We start from the raw sequence: 17753 nt of genomic DNA on the forward strand, positions 1-17753 counted from the left end.
TGAAGCCTGCCCTGAAACTGATGCCACACAGCCCTGACCCTACCCATCCCTAACTCCTGAAGACCTCAAAGACGCAGATGAAGTTGTCCCAGTGGGGAAAAAACAAACAAAGCTCAGACATCTACTTGAAATGATCCGGTGCTTAAATCTGGGTTTCATGAAACGGCATGCCTGTCAGACCAGCTGAGAGCAGGGGCTGTGTCTGCTCTCACACCTTCCCAGGGCTGGAGGAGGTAATTGCTGGGTCTCCCGGGGTGTAAGAGTAAACAGGGGGCGTCTTCTTTGCAAACTACTTCACTTAATTACACCAATAAGAACTTGAAAGCAAGCCTTGCCACAGAAAGTCAGTAATGCTGATTTAATCTAAATACAGAAACAAGAAGGTCTCTAGCAGCTCACTCTAATGATTTAACTAAGCCCACCAACATCCCTGTAATGTACTCCATAAGGCTGTGGTGGTAATGAGTTACCTAACGCATTTTAAAATGTAGGAATTCAAGTGTTAACCAGGATATGGCAGATTTTATTATAACTTCACATGGTTCTTACTACCTGTTCCCAGAAAGAGGAAAGCTGGTGCAAGGATTTCTATTTATTATTTTCCTATTTATTATTGTTATTGAGAGGTAAGCAAAAGTTATTGTGTAGGAACTTCCAAGAAAACAGTTTAAAATGGTGGCTCAGTTGAAAGAGCCATCTTTTGTCTTCCTCCTCCCATCACCACCAATTTTCTTCTTGGAATACGGATGCAATGAATGGAGCATCAGCAGCCTTTTTGGATCATGAGATCTCAGAAAAAGAAGCTTGCAAAGTGGATAAAAATGAATTCTGAAGAATTCCAAGTAGCTAAAGACAGGACCCCCATCTTTTGACCTTTTTCGTTTTTAATGATAAAAGCAATAATTCAAAAACCAACTACTGTAGCTTAAATCTTAAGTCTGTTTGCTTCTTACTCTGGTTGCCACTAACCATATGCAAGTCATTTTAAATTCTCCTTTGTCTCAGTTTCCTTGTCTAAAATATGAAGATAATAAAATTATTGACCTCATAGCATTGTTATGAAGGTTAAACACATGTGCCTGTATATAAGTAAGAGCAACATGCCAGCATGTTTAAAAAAATACAGTAGCCCCCAGTAGTGGTGACTTACAGAGACCATTAAACAGTTCCTGTTTCATAAATGGACTCTGGTGCTTTCTTGATTATCCCTTTTTCCCTGAGCCTGGTTTTCCATCCTTATGGCTGGTTATTGAGCTGGGCAATACAATAAATTCCCTTCCCCCAGGTTGACCACAAGCACAAGATCCCACCCAGCAAAGCCCCCAGCCCTCAGCCACTGCACATGTCCAGGGAGGCCAACACCGGGAGTATGAATCCTGACTCTGCCGGCATCAGGATGGGAGAGCCCACTGTTCACGTTGTCCTCTGACAGTGCCCAGACTCAGAGACTGGCTCAGGAATTTGCAGAGGATTTAGACCGCTTCATCATGGCCCCCAGCCAGGCGGAGCAGGCCCACATCACCCCCCAGATGTGAGACAAACTGCTGCCTCTCACGCAGGGTCTCCCCCATCGGGACCCTCTCCAACCACCAGCTGAAGTTCCTTCTCACAAACCCCTGCCTTCAGCTCTGGGTGACAGTGGGAGCAGGGTCTCACCCTGCTAAGACCCAGACCCTCCAGGCCCAAGGATCTGGTGTTGGGCCATGTCCAGGGAGGATGCTCCCTGAGCCTCGTGGGGGGCGGCCCTGGTTGCGAAAGACACCGTGAGTCTGCAGGTCCTTCACTTTTGTTTACTTCTTGGGAGCGTCTTCCACGCATGGCTGGTCTGGGGAGGCCTTCGTGCCTGGAGGAAGCAGCCAGACTTCTTGGGGACTGTTTTCATTTGGGTTTCTTCCCAAGAGATGCAGAGACAGCATTCAAGTCAAGAAGTCTGTTTAGCTGACAGTCCCAGGAAGCATCAGCGGATGAGTGGGGGAGGGAAAGGGGGGCAGAGGGCAACCCACGAAGGGTAGGTCACGGGGCCACTTGGCACCCATGGGCCACCCATGGACCACCGCTCTGCTGGGAAAACTCTAGCAGCTGGTGTAGACTAGCTGTTACCCCAGCAGAGGGAAAGGAGTATTTACCATATCTATCAAAAACTGTTGGTGCCATATGTGTTTGTGTGATTCCCACAGTAAAATCCAAAGAAGCTCCAGGCGCAGAAATGCAAGGGCATAGCAGACCAGGAAGCTCTTGCCTGTCCCTGTGGGATGCTGGCTCAGGGGAAGTCAGCTGCCACGTAAGATGTCCAACAGCACTGAGACCCCCTGCCAGAGGAGCCCTGTGCTGGGGCTCCAGTCCTCAGCCTGGAAGTACCTGGAAGGCAGCGAGCATGGACTGGTAGGTATTAAAGTGTGCCCTCAAGCACAAATCCGACTACAATCAAAAGACAGATCCCTAGTGAGACCCACCCAGCTGGGCACTTCCTGCATTCCTCACCCACACAGTCATGAGCAAAAGAATATGGCTGTTTTAGCTACTATACTTCCCGTGACTTGTTTCATACCAGGAATAAATAACCAGAAGAGACAAAGAGGCTCAGATGGTAAAGAATCTGCCTGCAGTGCAGGAGACCTGGGTTCGATCCCTGGGTCGAGGAGATCGCCTGGAGGAGGAAATGGCAACCCACTCTGGTATTCTTGACTGGAGAATCCCATGGACAGAGGAGCCTGGCAGGCTACGGTCCATGGGGTCGCAAAGAGTCGGACACGACTGAGTGACTTTCACATCACTTCAGGGATAACCAGAATAGAAGGAACATTCCCCTCCCACCATCACTATGCTCCTATGGAAAGGTATTGGGCTTGTGAGGCTATTCCGTTGGCCCAGGATGATGGTAACTAACCGCACCTCTAGGAAAAACTCAGCACTGGATTCTTACTTTTGTCTTCTCTCAAGCGAAGGCTTGCTGCTCTTCCTCCGCGTTTCAGACTTTGACTGCCTTTGTTCACGGGAACCTGGGACAGCTCCTTGTAACGCTGAGTGGTCCCAACCTCAGCTGATTCAGGCCAAGGGAAGGGAAATCCTGAAGAGCCTTCTGAGAGGGCGGATTCCTAGTCACGCTGGCCATGAAAGGCCCACTGCTGGTACCCGGGAACCTCACAAAAGCCACCATGCCACCCCCACTTGGGGAGGCCAGCCAGCGGGAATGCAGTTTCTGCGTCCCCGTTAAGCTGCATAATATGGATGCCATCCCCTTGACATCTTTCTGGCACTGGGTTCCTCCCAAGAACAAATGAAGGCACATCAGCTAATTTGTCATCCAGGTGTTGTTTAAAACCTGCCAGTCAGCTCCCGTCTTGTCAGCAGAGTCGATGACGGGTCCTCTCCCGGGGGCCTCCCTTTGAAGAGCTGGCCGCACCGCTTCACAGGATTCCAAGGCTGGGAGGTCTCCGGTGCAGAAACTCTGGGGTACTGCAAGGTTCCCCCAGGGAGGTGGGGCTGGCCCGGGGACCTGGGTGCCCAGAGGGTGCCGGTTTCACTGTTTCATGGAAGTTGCCCAACTAGAACTCAGCCCAGGGGAGCCTGGTGGGGGATGGGAGAGCCAGCAGGAGAAACCTGGGCTCTGCAAGGAGGCTCCGCGTGGACTAGATACACTGAGAGCCAGGGCGGTGGTGTCCTCCAGGTGGAGCCCCGGTCTCCACGTCTGTAAAACCGGCGGGAGGAACAGTACTTCGCAGGATTGCTTGAGATTGTGACAGGATGAAAACACAGGCTTCTGGGCACTGAAGGCGGATTCTAAGCTGCAGCTTTCGTTTTTTGTTTTTTGTTTTGCTGTGAACCTGGTGTCCCTTGATGACAGCTTCTGGCTCCAGGTTCCTTCAACTCAACAACCTCGAAGGAGCCGGGCCCTGACCCTGGGCTCCCTGCTCAGCTGCTTCCAGCCTCAGTTTCCTCACCTGTGACTTGGAGGTCCTCCAGATCTGCTTCCTGACCCGGGCTGACTGGGGTGATGTCAAAGGGGTCAGGACTTGGTACTCTCACACTCAGAAGGCAAGCGCTGAGCTTCTGAGCACTTATCCTCCCTGGAGTTGCGGCGGGTCCCACTCTGGCTCCCTCCCGGCTCCCCTGGTCTCCCACTTCCTCCTCCGTTCTGCCTGCCCCTCCCCAACTCCCATCCCGGCTCCCCACCCCCACCCCTGCCGAGACTCTTCGGGGCAGGGTGCACTCCTCTCCGAGGGAGGGCAAGGGTCTTTGTGGATGCCGTCTGCACTCTCCTGGCCACCCTCCTCGCCCTTCTCCAAAGAGATCTCTGGTCTCCTCACTCCTTGTTCTCCTCTCCAGCTCCCAGCCTGCTCTTCTCTGTCCCCCGCTCACTCCCCATCTCTGAGCATCCCAGCAGCTCCCAAGCTACCAAGCTGTACCCTCTCCCAGCACCCGCTTCCCCTCTCCGGCATCGGCAGCACCAGCAGTTTGGCCAGAGTCTGGGTCGGGTCGGGCGGCAGGTGCGGGGAAAGTTGGGGCGCCAGGCTCGGTGCGCGCCCGCAGCGCCCTTCTGCTCCGCGGGGCAGGGGAGTGACCTACCGGGCTTCGGAACCTAGCCATTGCTCGTTCCCTTTGGAATATATGAACGCAATAGGAAGGTGGTCAAATTGAACCTTGATTCCATTTATGATCTGACCGTGTAATATTAAAATTCTAATTAAAAGTAGGGAGGACAAATTCCTAAGAAGAAAGAGTTTAAATGACAGATAAGCCCATTGTGTCTGGCACTGCCGGTGGACCAGTTGGAGGGTAGAGATGTGCACTGTTTGAGTTCAGGTTGGAAAGAGAAAAGGCAGCCAGTGGCTTATTGAACGGACCCTCTGAAGCCGAGCTTGCTCACTGGGAAGGTCATTTTGGAATCTCCCACACTTCCCACACTTGGCTCTGGGAACCTCAGCGGGGAGGTGACAGCGTCATGGTATCGCAGTGTTAATAGTGACCTGCAGACTCCAAGCCTTTTGGAGCAGGCTCTGTTATTAGAGCCCTCACTTACAGAATACCCCCAGATTCAGAGCTCAGCTCGGGGTGCCAGAGCCGAGTGGCCAGATTCAAAGTTGCAGAAAACCGGAAACCAGGGCACAGACCCCTCTGCTCAATGCCATCAGCCCTGTCAGGCAGCCCCTGCCTTTCTCAGTTTCATTCCAATGCACTCACGTTCGGAGGGCACCGCAGCCAGCAAGAGCGGCGCGTGTGTGAGAAAGGCCAGTTCTCCACAGAAGGAATAGAAATGCCCCATTTTGTAAAGAAACCGTGGGTGGATGCAGAGCGTCCATTATAAGTTGATGGTGCTTGAAAATGGGGCAACAAACATTCCCTGTTTTTGTAATAAGGAGACAAAAGAGCAATATTGCAAATGTTGTTTTTTTTCTCTAAGTAAAATAAATCAGATGGGCTTCTGGGGGGTGGGAGGGAATTATGTGCAACCGGGGAGACTTTCAGCCTTCCGCTGCCAGGATCTGGCATGGTACCTTCCTCAGGAGGGGTACAGGACAGAAGGAGTTCCTGCAAGAGCCTTTAGAACAGTGCCCGCCTCCCTCGGAGCCAGCGTTAATACTAGTGGGGGCGTTACAACAGTCACACTTGTAAGTGTGGTGTGTGAACTACTGAAATTCGATTTCTCTGCCTTTGCTTGCAGACTGTACTGGGTCTGCCCCTTCCCTGGGCAGTGCAGTAGCTTTGGCGGGAACTGCCCTTGCTCCCCTGGAACTTGGCAACTGCCCCTCCCCCATGCCTGGGTCTTCAAGAATCCAATTTGGAAGGTGGGGGTGGGGGTGGCCTCCGAAGTGTCACTGCTGTCCCCCAGTGAAACGGGCAGAGCCACAAAAGGGCAGATACAAGCCTGGGCTCTCTGCTCTCCTTCCTCCCCTCTCCTGGGCGGCATCCGTGTAGGACTGCAGGAGTTTTAGGATAAAGAGCCACGTTCACGAAAGGGCAAAGATGTATGTCAACTGCGCCAAAACATCTCTGCCTTGAAGCCTCCCCCAAGCCTGCGGAGCCCCCGAAGCACCTCTGTGCATCTCCACCCGCTCCCTCCTGGAAGCTGTGCTGTACAGGGAGGCAGGCGCTCTGACCCTCAGGAGTGAGGCCAGGCGGCCCTGGAGAGAGTTGAGGTTTAAACCAGTTTTCCACTCTCTGGCCATGAAAAATTATATTGCAGAAAAATACTGAAAGGCGAAGAAGATCTTCAAGCAATCAGAGAAAGAAAGAAAGCTGTAAAAACAGCACATGTACAATTCCATCCTGTTTTCCTGAGGACAAGAGAAAATAAATAACTGGTAACAATAGCTGATGTTGCCTGGGTGCCGGCTGGACACCAGGGACTGCTCTGCACTGGGCGGATGTGTGTGCAACTTACAGACCAAAATCCCTAAGTGGGAAAAGTGAGTCTCTCTAGGTGGTGGCATCTTTGTGAGTTTTTAAAATCCCTTTTGTGTCATTGTGTATTTTCCAGATAGCCTACGAAAAATACATGCTACGTTTGTAAACCATTTCTCTACATTCTTCCTTGAAAGTGAAGTCACCCAGTCATGTCCGACTCTCTGTGATCCCATGGACTGTCGCCTACCAGGCTCCTCCATCCATGGAATTCTCCAGGCAAGAGTACTGGAGTGGGTTGCCATTTCCTTCCCCAGGGGATCTTCCTGACCCAGAGATCGAACTCAGGTCTCCTGCACTGCACTCAGCTTTACCGTCTGAGCCACCAGGGAAGCCCACATTCTTCCTTAAGAAAAGTGAAAAGCCGTTTTAAGCAGCCTTTTACATGGAGGTGCTGGTAAGAGGCGGGCTTCCTCCCTCCTCCGGACTAGCTGGGGTCCCCTCAGTTCTGTTATCTCCAGGGGACTGGATTGGATTGGTTTCAGGGTTTCCTGGAGTAGCTTAGCAGGCTTCCCCTGCAATGCAGGAGACTTGGGTTTGATCCCTGGGTCAGGAAGGTCCCCTGGAGGAGGGCAGGGCAACCACGCCAGTATTCTTGCCTGGGAAATCCCATGGACAGAGGAGCCTGGCCGGCTACAGTCCATGGGAACTCAAAGACATGACTAAAGTGACTGAGCATGCATGCACTGAGTAGCTTAGCGGAGTCCTTTGCATATACTAGATGATCAGTGAGCGATATTAAACAGCACTTTTCAAAAGCATGTTTCAGTTAGCCTCCCCACACACATCAAAGTCCAACAAAAACTCCTCTGGACCCTTAGAACAGGTGGCTTCCCCTCCCAACTCTGAGAAGATTTTGCCTCTCAGCATAGTGTCTGTTCAGTGAGGATCAGGAAGATGAGGGCAGACAGGCCATGGACACCCTCTGGAAGCAGGTCCTGAGCCAAACACAGTGCAAGCCCCAACCATGTGATCAGAACCTTCTGGAAGGAGAGCTAGCGTGAGGTGGCCAGGAAGCTCCAGCCAGGCAGCCAGGGTGGGATGGAGCGGGTCTGCAGCCCACCCTTCCTTGTCACAATCCGCTTCCTCCTCTGTCTGTCTTAATGGTAGACAAATTCAGCTCGAGAAATGCCCAATCCACCAAATAATTACACTGTTGTTGTTGTTTTACTGAATTGGCCAATCAGTTTAATTAAAGCCGACAGGCTAATAGCCCCTTGCGGCCAGGACTACCGCCAGCCTGCCTAGGTCCTAAGCCTGGATCTCAGCAAAACAGAGCTCCACCTGGGGGAGGGCGAGCCTTGGTTTAAGAATCTTAGCATTTAATTTTTTTTTTTTTTTTTTAAGGCAAAACTATTTGGTCAACAGCAAAATCAATTGATAAAAGACCCTTCCCATGTATCCTATAAACTCTCCCTTCTGCAGATTCTGAGGGTCTGAGTTTAGGAAACATCTTAATAAAAACCAAAATCACACATTGAGTGCAAAGAGGAGGGTGTTTTGTCACCAAGGTTATGAGCTCACGTGGCGAGATGTGCATTTCACATGAAATCCATGACTCTTCTCCAAAGACTCTATTCCAGGAGTTCAATACAAGTCTCAGATGGAATCACCACTGTGGCTGGCATGACAAGACCCTATATTGACAGCAATGTGATGCCAGGGAGTTTTAAGTGCGTTGCTAACCTCAGACTTCTTGTGAAGTCTGCGGACAGGCGTTGGAAGTCAGGAGGGGAAAGGACTGAACAAGCAGAATTACGAAGCACCTTCTGTGTGCACCCTCTTGGATGCTCATGGTATTCAAACCTCAGCCTAGTTCATCCCTCTCTCCATCTGCTCCACCCAGAACCCAAGGAACCCAGGCAGATCAACACTATGTAACAGAGAGATTCGGGGTTCTGATGACTGGTATTAATGGTTACACTTCGAGGTCAACCTGCAATGCAGGTTGAGCATCTCCCTGCAATGCAGGACACCTGGGTTCGATTCCTGGGTCGGGAACATCCCCTGGAGAAGGGAAGGGCCACCCACTCCAGTATTCTTGCCTGGAGAATCCCATGAATGGAGAAGCCTGGCGGGCTGCAGTCTATGGGGTCACACAGAGTCGGACACGGCTGAGCAACTAACACTTTTCGAGGTCAAGAGTGTAACAGAAAAGATTTGGCCCCTGGCAGTGAGGTCTGTATTCTGGTTCTACCACCACTGACCTTGGACAAGACACGTCAGCCAGGACTAGAGGGTTCTTGGCAGCTTTTTTTTTTTTTTTGGCAACCCCTTCAATTTTGTGCCCCAGGCCAGGATCTCATTTCCCTCACCCTTGCCCTGTAAATAATCATGGTCACCCCTCTGGACGGCAGTGTTCCCAGAAACTCGGGTGTGAGGGGCCTTGCCAGCAGGCCCTCACACACATCCACAGGCTCACACACTGACCAGGGCCGAGTCTCAGAGATCCCTGCCCTTGGAGCCAAACAGTTTAACTGGGGAGACAGGGACAGGGTGGGAAGGGTGAAACCTCCGGATGGGAAGGCGTCCCAAGGGTGTCTGTGTGAATTACAGGGACAGAGCACTGGAGGGCTCAGCAAGGGGCCGAGGCTGCCTGGGCCTCAGAAACTCCCAAGAGGTGGAGAGAGAAAGCACGGATCTGAGAAAACTCTGACAAAATTATCCACTTAAACAAATCTCCGTGTACTGCTGTTTATGCTGTGAAGGCAAGATGCAGGACTGACTGACAAGGTTCTCAGGAGGATTCTGGAAAATGGACAGCCCTCCTTTCAAGGGGCACTTCTCTTTCCTCTCTGGCCGACACACTCTGAGACACACAGCCACACGTAGGCACCCACCAACCGGCATCTCCGCTGGCTTCACTGCACTCCCAGAACAACCACCACACCACACCTCCTGCTTCAGAACCTGCCCCTGCTTGCTGGGCTGAGTGGCCGGCTGCATACGCCCCTTGCTTAGGTGGGCTTGCTGGCTGTCCTTGGGCAGCTCCTTCTAACCGTGGGTCGTCTCCGCGTGCATCTGCGAAGGTGCAGGATCGGGCGTGTCTGCAGGACTCTGGGGCCTCACTGGTGGTGGTGGGGAACCCTGAACTCCTCCAGAGAGTTCTCCAACCCTTCCTCAATCCTTCCCACCTGAGAGCAAGCCCCCTAAATCCAATCAATTAACGACCCCAGAAAGTCAATCCTTTTGAATGAAGACTAGATGCTAGCGCCTAATCACCCAGCCTGAGCGGGGGCTGGTTAAAGCTGCTCACTGCGGGTCTGCAGGAGGGAACCCCCAGGCAGACGAAAACTATCACGGAGTACTGTATGTGTTGACGTGAAAATATGTCCCTGATGTGTGTTGTTAGGTTAAAAAAGAAAAAAAAAATCAGGCTCCAAACTGAACTGAAAAAAAAAAAAAAATTCAGGTTCCAATGTGATTCCACTAGCTCTTAAAAGGGTGTGTTATGGGAGTGTTTATATAGAGAGGTCTCAGGGTTGGGAGACACCAAATGCTGACTTTAGTCACTTAGGGTGAGATACTGGGAGGAGGCATTCTTTTAAACATCTCTTTTGTATTTCTTTTGTAGTGATTAGATTTTCTACACAGAGTATGAGTTGTTTTTCATAATAATAGTAATTTAAAAGCAGCAAAGCTATTTTCATTTAACACGTTTGCTGAATTACAAGATGCCTGATTTTCTAGGTGAATCTGTAGTGACAGAAAGCGGGCTGTGGGTGCCTAGGGCTCGGGGAGGAAGGACGGGGAGAAACTGCTGAACGGGTCTGGGGGTTTCCTTTGGAGGGATGAAATATTTTGGAACTAGACAGAGGTGGTGATTGTATGATATTGTAAATGTACTAAATGCTACTGAGTCACCTACTTTAAAGTGGTGAATTTCTGTTACGTGGATTTTGGTGGTGGGGTGGGAAAAATGCTTTTTTGTAAAATAAACCATGTAATGAAGTTATCTGTTTATCTCCAGGTTGTATATTTAATAATTTCCTTGATGTGGGTAAGGTAATGTAAGTCAGAAGACGGGTTTGTCCTGAGGCAGGGGGCCCTGCTGTTGTCTAAACCACGGGAAGGGGCCGTGAGTGAGTGGACTGAGCTAAGTTATCACCAAGATTCCTTTCAGTTCAAAAAATAGTGTTCTGAAGAATGGAACCTCTCTACCCACGACGTTGGGTCGTTTTTTTATAGACTGTGCAGGTCTTAACACAAAAGTTCTAGCCTGACATCCACTCATCCATACAAACCAGACCTTCTAGAACCTTCTCTCTCTTCCTCTGTCTCTCCTCCCTCCTTTCCTTATCATATTGATATGATTTATAGGAAATACATAATAAAAAGGAGTAAATCACCACGTGAAAATATGAAATGGGGAAAAATATCAGTTAAAACTGAAAACTGGGATCCTACGCGTGGACTTGTTGGAACACACGATGAAGGGATGGAACCCTGCGTGGCAGCAGATCGTAAACTCAATCCATGTTCACCCCCAGAGCACATGCCCTCGTCCCCCTCCCCGACCCGGGGAGGCTCAGCGGGGGCTGAAATCCCAGCATGCGACGGATGGCCAGACCCCAGGGGCAGACCCTGCCCACGCTCGCCCAGCCTCCGAGGCGGCCGGCCTCGCCTTCCCCCACGTTCGCCGACCCACAGCACCGCATGTCCACACCCGCCATCTTCTGATGTCACCGGTGAGGAACACAGACCAGGCTTCGGCCACACTCGGCGGGGCTGACTCATCACCATGTCAGCAAATGCGCCAGGGGGTGGGGTAGGGAGGGGTCCCAGGCCCGCAGCGGGCAGCTGGACGGTGACAGGGATGGTGGGGGTCAGATGGCCCGTCGGTGGTGGTCCTGATTTCCTGGGAACCCCAGGAACAGCCTACCCCCAGAGAGCCTCCGGAGCACTTTCTCTTTCTTCCCAATTCCCCTCTCCGTCCCCATCTCTCTCCGGCCCTCCCCCCTCCCGCTCCCCCTGAGGAGGTCCAGCTGGAGAGAGACAGCTCCGAGTTCAGTTGGTGCAGACAGGACTAAAGTAAACAGACTGGTCACCGGGCAGGCAGTTAGCAGCCTTTGGACAGATGATCAGCGTTGGGCTGGTGGCGGACCACACACACGAAGCCCCCTCGGACCACACAGGCGTCGGCTGCCCGGTCTGCCTCCCCACACGCACGCACGCAGGCCCGGCCTCTGCTCACTGCAGGCCCTCTGCGCCCCGGGAGGCTGGAGAAGCGTCTAGACACCCGTGGGTGGGGGGACGGCCCTCTGACAGGCCTCAGTGTCCCTGCCTGCGAGCTGGGACAATAATAGCCACCAGTGTGCAGGGTGTGTGTGGACGCTGCCGCCCGGGGCCCATCGCTCGGCTCTGGGACCCCTGGGGCCCTCAGAGCCCCTCAGGCCGTGGCCTGCACCCTCCAGAGGCCATACACACTGGCCCAGGGCTGGCCACACCTTTCGTGCCCAGAGACGGCCCAGGAGGCCATCACCAACTGGAGGAGGCCCTGGGTCCCGCCAAGCAGCTCTCCCGGCCTGGGGCCCAAGGTGTGCGGGAGCCAGGGGACGGTTCGGTGTCTGCCTCCTAACTATTCACCCCCTCCCTTCACCACCACCACCCTCCCCTCAGCCCACCCCCAGATCCCTGGACTCTGCCCTAACGAGGCGTCAGTGCCCTGGAAGGGGCCCACCTCCTGACTCACCTGGCTTATCACATAGAGATGCTGCCCCTGGTGGGGGGTCGGTGATGAAGGGGGTGCAGGTTGGTCTCCGTCCTGGTGACACCTCAGGCCCCGCTCCAGGGTGGGGTGTGTGGCCTCGGGCCGCCCTGGCCCCACCTGCACGCGGCGGCACTGAGCTAGGCCATCTGTCTTCATTACGCAGGTTTATTTGGGGAGGTGAGCAAGGAGGGGGCTATCCTGTTGGAAAGGACGCTTGATCTATCGGCAGGCGTGCTTTGAAGCCCCCCATCCAGGCTGCAGTTCTGCAGAGCATGGCGCATGGTGGTCGCCCCCCTCATATAAGCAGGGGGGTTCGGTCCTGGGGGCAGCCCTCCCTGGGAGAATCAGGTGTGAGCCGAGCCTTTGAACTTCACACTGCTGCCTGCTCCGTCTCCTTCCACCAGCTAGTCCATTATTATTGAGCCCCTACTACGCGGGTCACTGGCCTGGGCTCCAAGGATGCGCTGACTCCAAGGACAGAGGCCTCGACCTGTAGGAGAAGCAGAGAAGAAGCAGATGTACATAAGACTCTCAGAGAATGAGGAGAAGACCCCAGACAACCAGACAGGACGGCGGGGTGGAGACCCAGAGGTCAGAGCAGCTCTGGCCGGGGCTCCAGACTCCACACTTGTTGGGAATGCCATCCAGACACTGTCCACCTGCCTGGCGTACCAGGCCTCAGTCTCCCCACCTGGAAAATGGGCCTACAGTTGCTTTCAGGGTTGCATGAGGTCACTCACTCAGGCCCAGCCCCAGGGAGACCTGTTCCCGCGGGAGACACGCCTTATTTAATCTGCAGGTGGAGAAAAACAGATACCGGAGATACTCTGCCGTCAGTGGCAGGGAGGGGACCCCAGGTCCCCTTCCTCGAGGTTCCTCCTACCACTTTGCCCTGTTCCGTGGGAAGGTATTTGGTTATTAGTGAATAATTATAAGGGTAAGAAAGGCTTTCCAAAGAGAAGAGACCCTGAAATCACTGTCTTGCTCAAACAGGTCTTGCTGTGCCTTGCAAATGTAAAGAGGGATGAAAGCCACACTGCCATGAGGGCAGAGAAATGACCTGGCTGGAAAGGAAGGGATTCCTGGGAGCTCCTTCAGGAAACAGGAGGCAACTGTTGTTTTCTTTCGGAGGCCTCCACTCACTTGAACTTCTGGACCCCGCCCTATGTGTGGGTGTGATGCCGGCAAGGTACTACTCTCCGGGAACCTCGGTTTGCTGCCCCGTGAAATGGGCCTATAGCCCTGTCCCCAGGAGGGCTGTGAGCAGGCACCTGGCCCACAGTAGGCGAGCAGTAAGCTTGCCTCTCTCCCCTCTTCCTTCTCCTTCCCATGTCTCCCTGTCCATGCCTTTTCCATTTTTTCTTTTTTTAATTCACTAACTTAAAAACTGGAGAAACAACCAGCGAGGACGCAGAAAGCAGCCACTGCAAACGGAGCGTGTGAGCTCGACCCATGTGTCTGGGGAAGCAGGGGAGGACCCAGGTCAGGGCCAGAAGCGGGGCTGGGGCCCTGCCTCCGCCTGCGTTTCCTGGACCTGGGGGTGGGTGCTGCCTGAGCCCCTCCTCAGGGCCAGGCGGGAGTCCCCAGCATGCATGACCTGTCACTGTGTGCAGCGGTCACGCAGCCCCATAGCCACAGAGGGCCACCCACACTTGGTTGTTGTGGTCTCTGCTGCAAGGCTTGAGGTCCCGCCAGACAGACAGACAGACGGACGGACAGACAGACAGAGCCAGCAATCCTCCCACGTCACCCCCGCCCCCCAGCCCGACCACGAGCCCCCCACGGGAACCACACCTGCCTGTCAGGGCCCAGGGCAAGCACAACACAGACCCTCCACGGCCGGAGGCAGTCTGACTCCCGCTGAGAAACACGGAGGTCAAGCCCCAGGGCTCCCCCTCTGCCCTCTCCTCACCAGGGGGAATCTGACAACAGCCTTGTTATTTATGCAGCTTAATGCGATCCAGAGGCGGCTGCCCGCGCAGGCCCAGGGAAAGCGGTTCAGCCCCACAGAAACCGGTTTCACTTGCTGCGTGGTGAGCCTGACATCCGGGAGAGAACCAGGAGGAGGGTTCCTGCGGCGGACGGCCCTCCTATGGACGGTGAGGCCCCCCAGGCCGACACGATTCCCTGGGCACAGTCTCCGTGCAGCCTCCCTCCCGGGCGTGCAGTAAACATTCCCTGATTAATTCCCGCCCTCCCGGGAGAGGCATCTGAGCGGGGCCTCCGTGTTTGCTGGCTTCCAGCACGCCGCAGGCTGGGAGTGTAAGCTCTCACAAACCGGTGGTCTTTCTGGGAGAGAAGCTAAGTTGGGTTTGGGTTTTTTTTTGAAGGTAAGTTTTTTTTTTCCCTCCCCAAAGGTTTATCCTCTCCAGGGACTCAAGGACTCGTGCAATCCACATGGAATAGTCATTTGACCAGTGACGCTCTTTTGGTTTCTGTTTCCTGTGTTTTATGCTTGATGTCTCTATGGCCACTGTGTCACACCACGCCTGTGTCACACACCCTCCACTGTCTGGGCCTGTGATCTCCCATGGGTCACTTGGTGTCCCCGTCACTGGTAAAGCGGGGATGGAGCTGGGACTTAGCCCCCCTGGGTGTGGGCTAATTAGAGGTGAGAAGCAGACGACCAGCAGAGCCCGACACGGCTTTGTGTTCTGGTGACTCACGTCTTCATCTTCACTCTTGCCCAGAGTTGGAGGCTGTGTAGTGAAGGGATTACACAAGATGATGGAATCGCCAGGCCTGGGTTCAAATCCCAGCTCAGCCCCTCGCCCGCTGTGTGACCGGGGGCAAGTCACCTAACTGCTCTGTGTGCCTTGAAACAGCACGGTGAAAATAACGATAACGCAAAAAGAAAGCCCTACCAAAGTCGCTTTCTGATAAATCCTGTTTTAGGGTATTTTTGTCATAGGTAGATGTTTTTGTCATAGGTAGGTGCTCATCTTGGAAACGCACAAGCTGGGAGGTTGTGCTGCGGGCGACGGGGGCCAAGCTGTCACTGTGCACTCAGGGCCCCCAGGCCCCGTGGTTGTCAAAGGGCCTCTGTGTGTGTGTGTGTGTGTGTGTGTGTGCAGTGTGGACGTTAGGGGCACGTGCGGTGTGGATGCGGAAGCCTGCCGTTGTGGGGTCAGCTCCAGGCTGCGGGTTTTAGCTCGTGTTTCCACCAGCACCCATCCTGCCCTGCATCCTGGAATGAGGTCCGTCCTGCACCAGCGGGTCCGTCAGTATCCATCAGCCGCGTGATTCTCGGCTGCCAGGGGCCGCGTATTTTACAAGCTTCCCACAGGCGTCTGTTGCTTCCTGCCTGTGCAGAGGCTGGGCTTTCTGCCTTTTGTTCCCTGCACTGTCCTCTGGGAGGGAATGGGCTGGAACGTAGGACGAGCACAACACAACTGCGAACGAATGAATGGAAAACGAAACGGGCCTTACAGAGAGGACACTTCCCAGGAGGCTTTGTAGGGCATATTTTGGACAGATCATTTCTGTGGGGGTGTGTGTGTGTGTGTTTAACTCAAAGTAACCTATGACTCTGAGTGTAATTTGCTCAAAGTAATTCTAGAATAGAAACGTGATGCCATGTATCGCTGCGGTGTTTTACTTTTTCTAATGATTTTACATCTATGTTGTCCTTCAATCACCTTTGAAATCCCACATGCTAAGTAGAACAACGGGATTCTGTCTTCCCAGCATCCAGCCTAAGCCCAGAGGACCCTGAAAGTTGTCATCAATTGTCTGGAGTGATCATGACCAGTGTCCACACACTAAGGGGATAACAACAGTTTTCATGGTTTCCTCTCTTTTTCTGGGGGGTGGGCAGGCCTCGCCGTGTGGCATCTGACCAGGGATCAAACCCAGGCCCCCTGCTTTGGGAGCATGGAGTCTTACCCACTGGACAAAAAGGGAAGCTCCTGGGTTCTCCCTTTTGATGTCCCATTCCTATCCTGGTTTCCTGAAATGACCCCAATAAAGCGGATCTGTCCTCCTTTTCTCCCTCGGGCGGCCTCTGTCTCTCTGTGTCCTGTCCCTCTGCTTGATGGTGCCCTGGTGTCCCCTTCTGTGTCTCTGTCCCCCTGGGTCCCTCCCCTCGAGGGGAGCCAGGAGCCCAGTGTATTGCTCACACCCGCGCAGCCTCCTGCGCCCACGCCTGCTGCCTGTTTCCTGGGAATTTCATGCTGGGCCAAGCAGGGGCCCGGGTCTTCTCTGCTCCTGGCGCTGCTGCCTCTGCTTCCTGTTTACTTCTGAGGGAGGCTGGGGACCGCGGGCTCTGCGGCCAGCCCTGTGGTCCGGAGTGAGCCAGGGCCGCAGGAGGGGTTATCAGCCCATCAGCCAGATAGGCCGGAGGGCTCTGCCATCCATCAACTGTCTTCCGTCCCCGCAAATTCCCTGTCCTGGAATGTCATCTTCCTAGATGGATCAGGCCAGATATGGGAGTCTAGAGAGTTCCTGCAGGGCTCGGCCAGTTATTTCACTTTTATTTTCAAAATTAGGACATAGATACTCTTTTAAAGTGCTAATAAATGCTTCTTATTAAAAATTGCAAAAAAATCATCAAAATATAAATAAAAAAGTAATAGTCACCCAAAACCTCATCACCCAGGATAATGGTAATATTGCATTAAAGGTTTGTCTATGCAAATGATACCCAGAGAGATCCACATGTACTATTTTACAAAAGTGGGGTCACTTCACACGTGCTACAGCCGACCCGCTTTTCTTTTTAGCTCGACAGCACGGCATGGGTGCACTTTCATGTCAGGAAATACAGATCCACACCAGATACAGATACACAGTTCAGACACACAGAACAGACGCACAGTTCTACCGTGTCCCACAGGCCCCAGTGCCGCTGTTCAGACTTTTCCCAAGTTTTGTTGATGTACATTATAAACCACGCTGCAGTGGACATTTGGTGCCCTGAGTATTTGCCTAAGTATTTCCTCGGGTCAACTCCTAGAGGTGGGGTAACGAACACAAGGCTTTCACGCTGGGAATATGAATGTGCCTGAGCAAGCCACCCACAAACAAGGAACCATCAGTTTTCCTTCCACAAACCCGGGCCCCAGCTACTCCTGGGTCCCTGTTCCCAGCCCTGCCGCACACAGGGCACCACCTGTTTGTTCCCTCTGCTGATGCTGCAGGTACAAAGGAGCAGCTCACGGTTGCTTGCTTTTTCCTGTCATTTACGTGCCTGTGAACTGGTGCAGCGACTTAGTCCTACATCTTCATATTGTGAAGATCTCTGGGCTTCCCTGGTGGCTCAGACGGTAAAGAATCTGTCTGCAATGCAGGAGACCCGGGTTTGATCCTTGGGTTGGGAAGATCCCCTGGAGAAGGGAATGGCTATGCACTCCATCCAGTATTCTTGCCTGGAGAATCCCATGGACAGGGGAGACTGGCAGGCTACAGTCTAAGGGGTTGCAAAGAGTCAGACACAACTGAGCAACTATCACTTTAGTGGCCAATGGGTCCTCTCCACCCCTCCACCACCCACACACACCCCTCCACTTGGCCATTGAATATCTGAATCAGCTCAACTGTCTCTCTTAAAAGAAACAGTTGCTTGAATACTCAGTTGCTCCTGTTGCTTGAATACTCCCATAGCTGGAGAGCTCACCACTGTGCGAGAGGGGCCACTGCATTC

The 17753-nt window shown here is 53.3% G+C and overlaps 1 long non-coding RNA gene across 1 annotated transcript in view; it reads right to left on the reverse strand.

Moving 5' to 3' along the window:
• The window catches only part of LOC139177051 (uncharacterized), a 246873-nt gene extending 234276 nt beyond the window's left edge, over positions 1–12597 (reverse strand). The window contains exon 1 of the long non-coding RNA XR_011561436.1: positions 12095–12597. This is a non-coding gene — a long non-coding RNA (uncharacterized lncRNA). The remainder of the gene's footprint in view (positions 1–12094) is intronic.
• Positions 12598–17753: the final 5156 nt, after the last annotated feature.

This window comes from Bos indicus, chromosome 18, assembly GCF_029378745.1.
Source record: "Bos indicus isolate NIAB-ARS_2022 breed Sahiwal x Tharparkar chromosome 18, NIAB-ARS_B.indTharparkar_mat_pri_1.0, whole genome shotgun sequence".
Lineage (NCBI taxonomy): Eukaryota > Metazoa > Chordata > Mammalia > Artiodactyla > Bovidae > Bos > Bos indicus.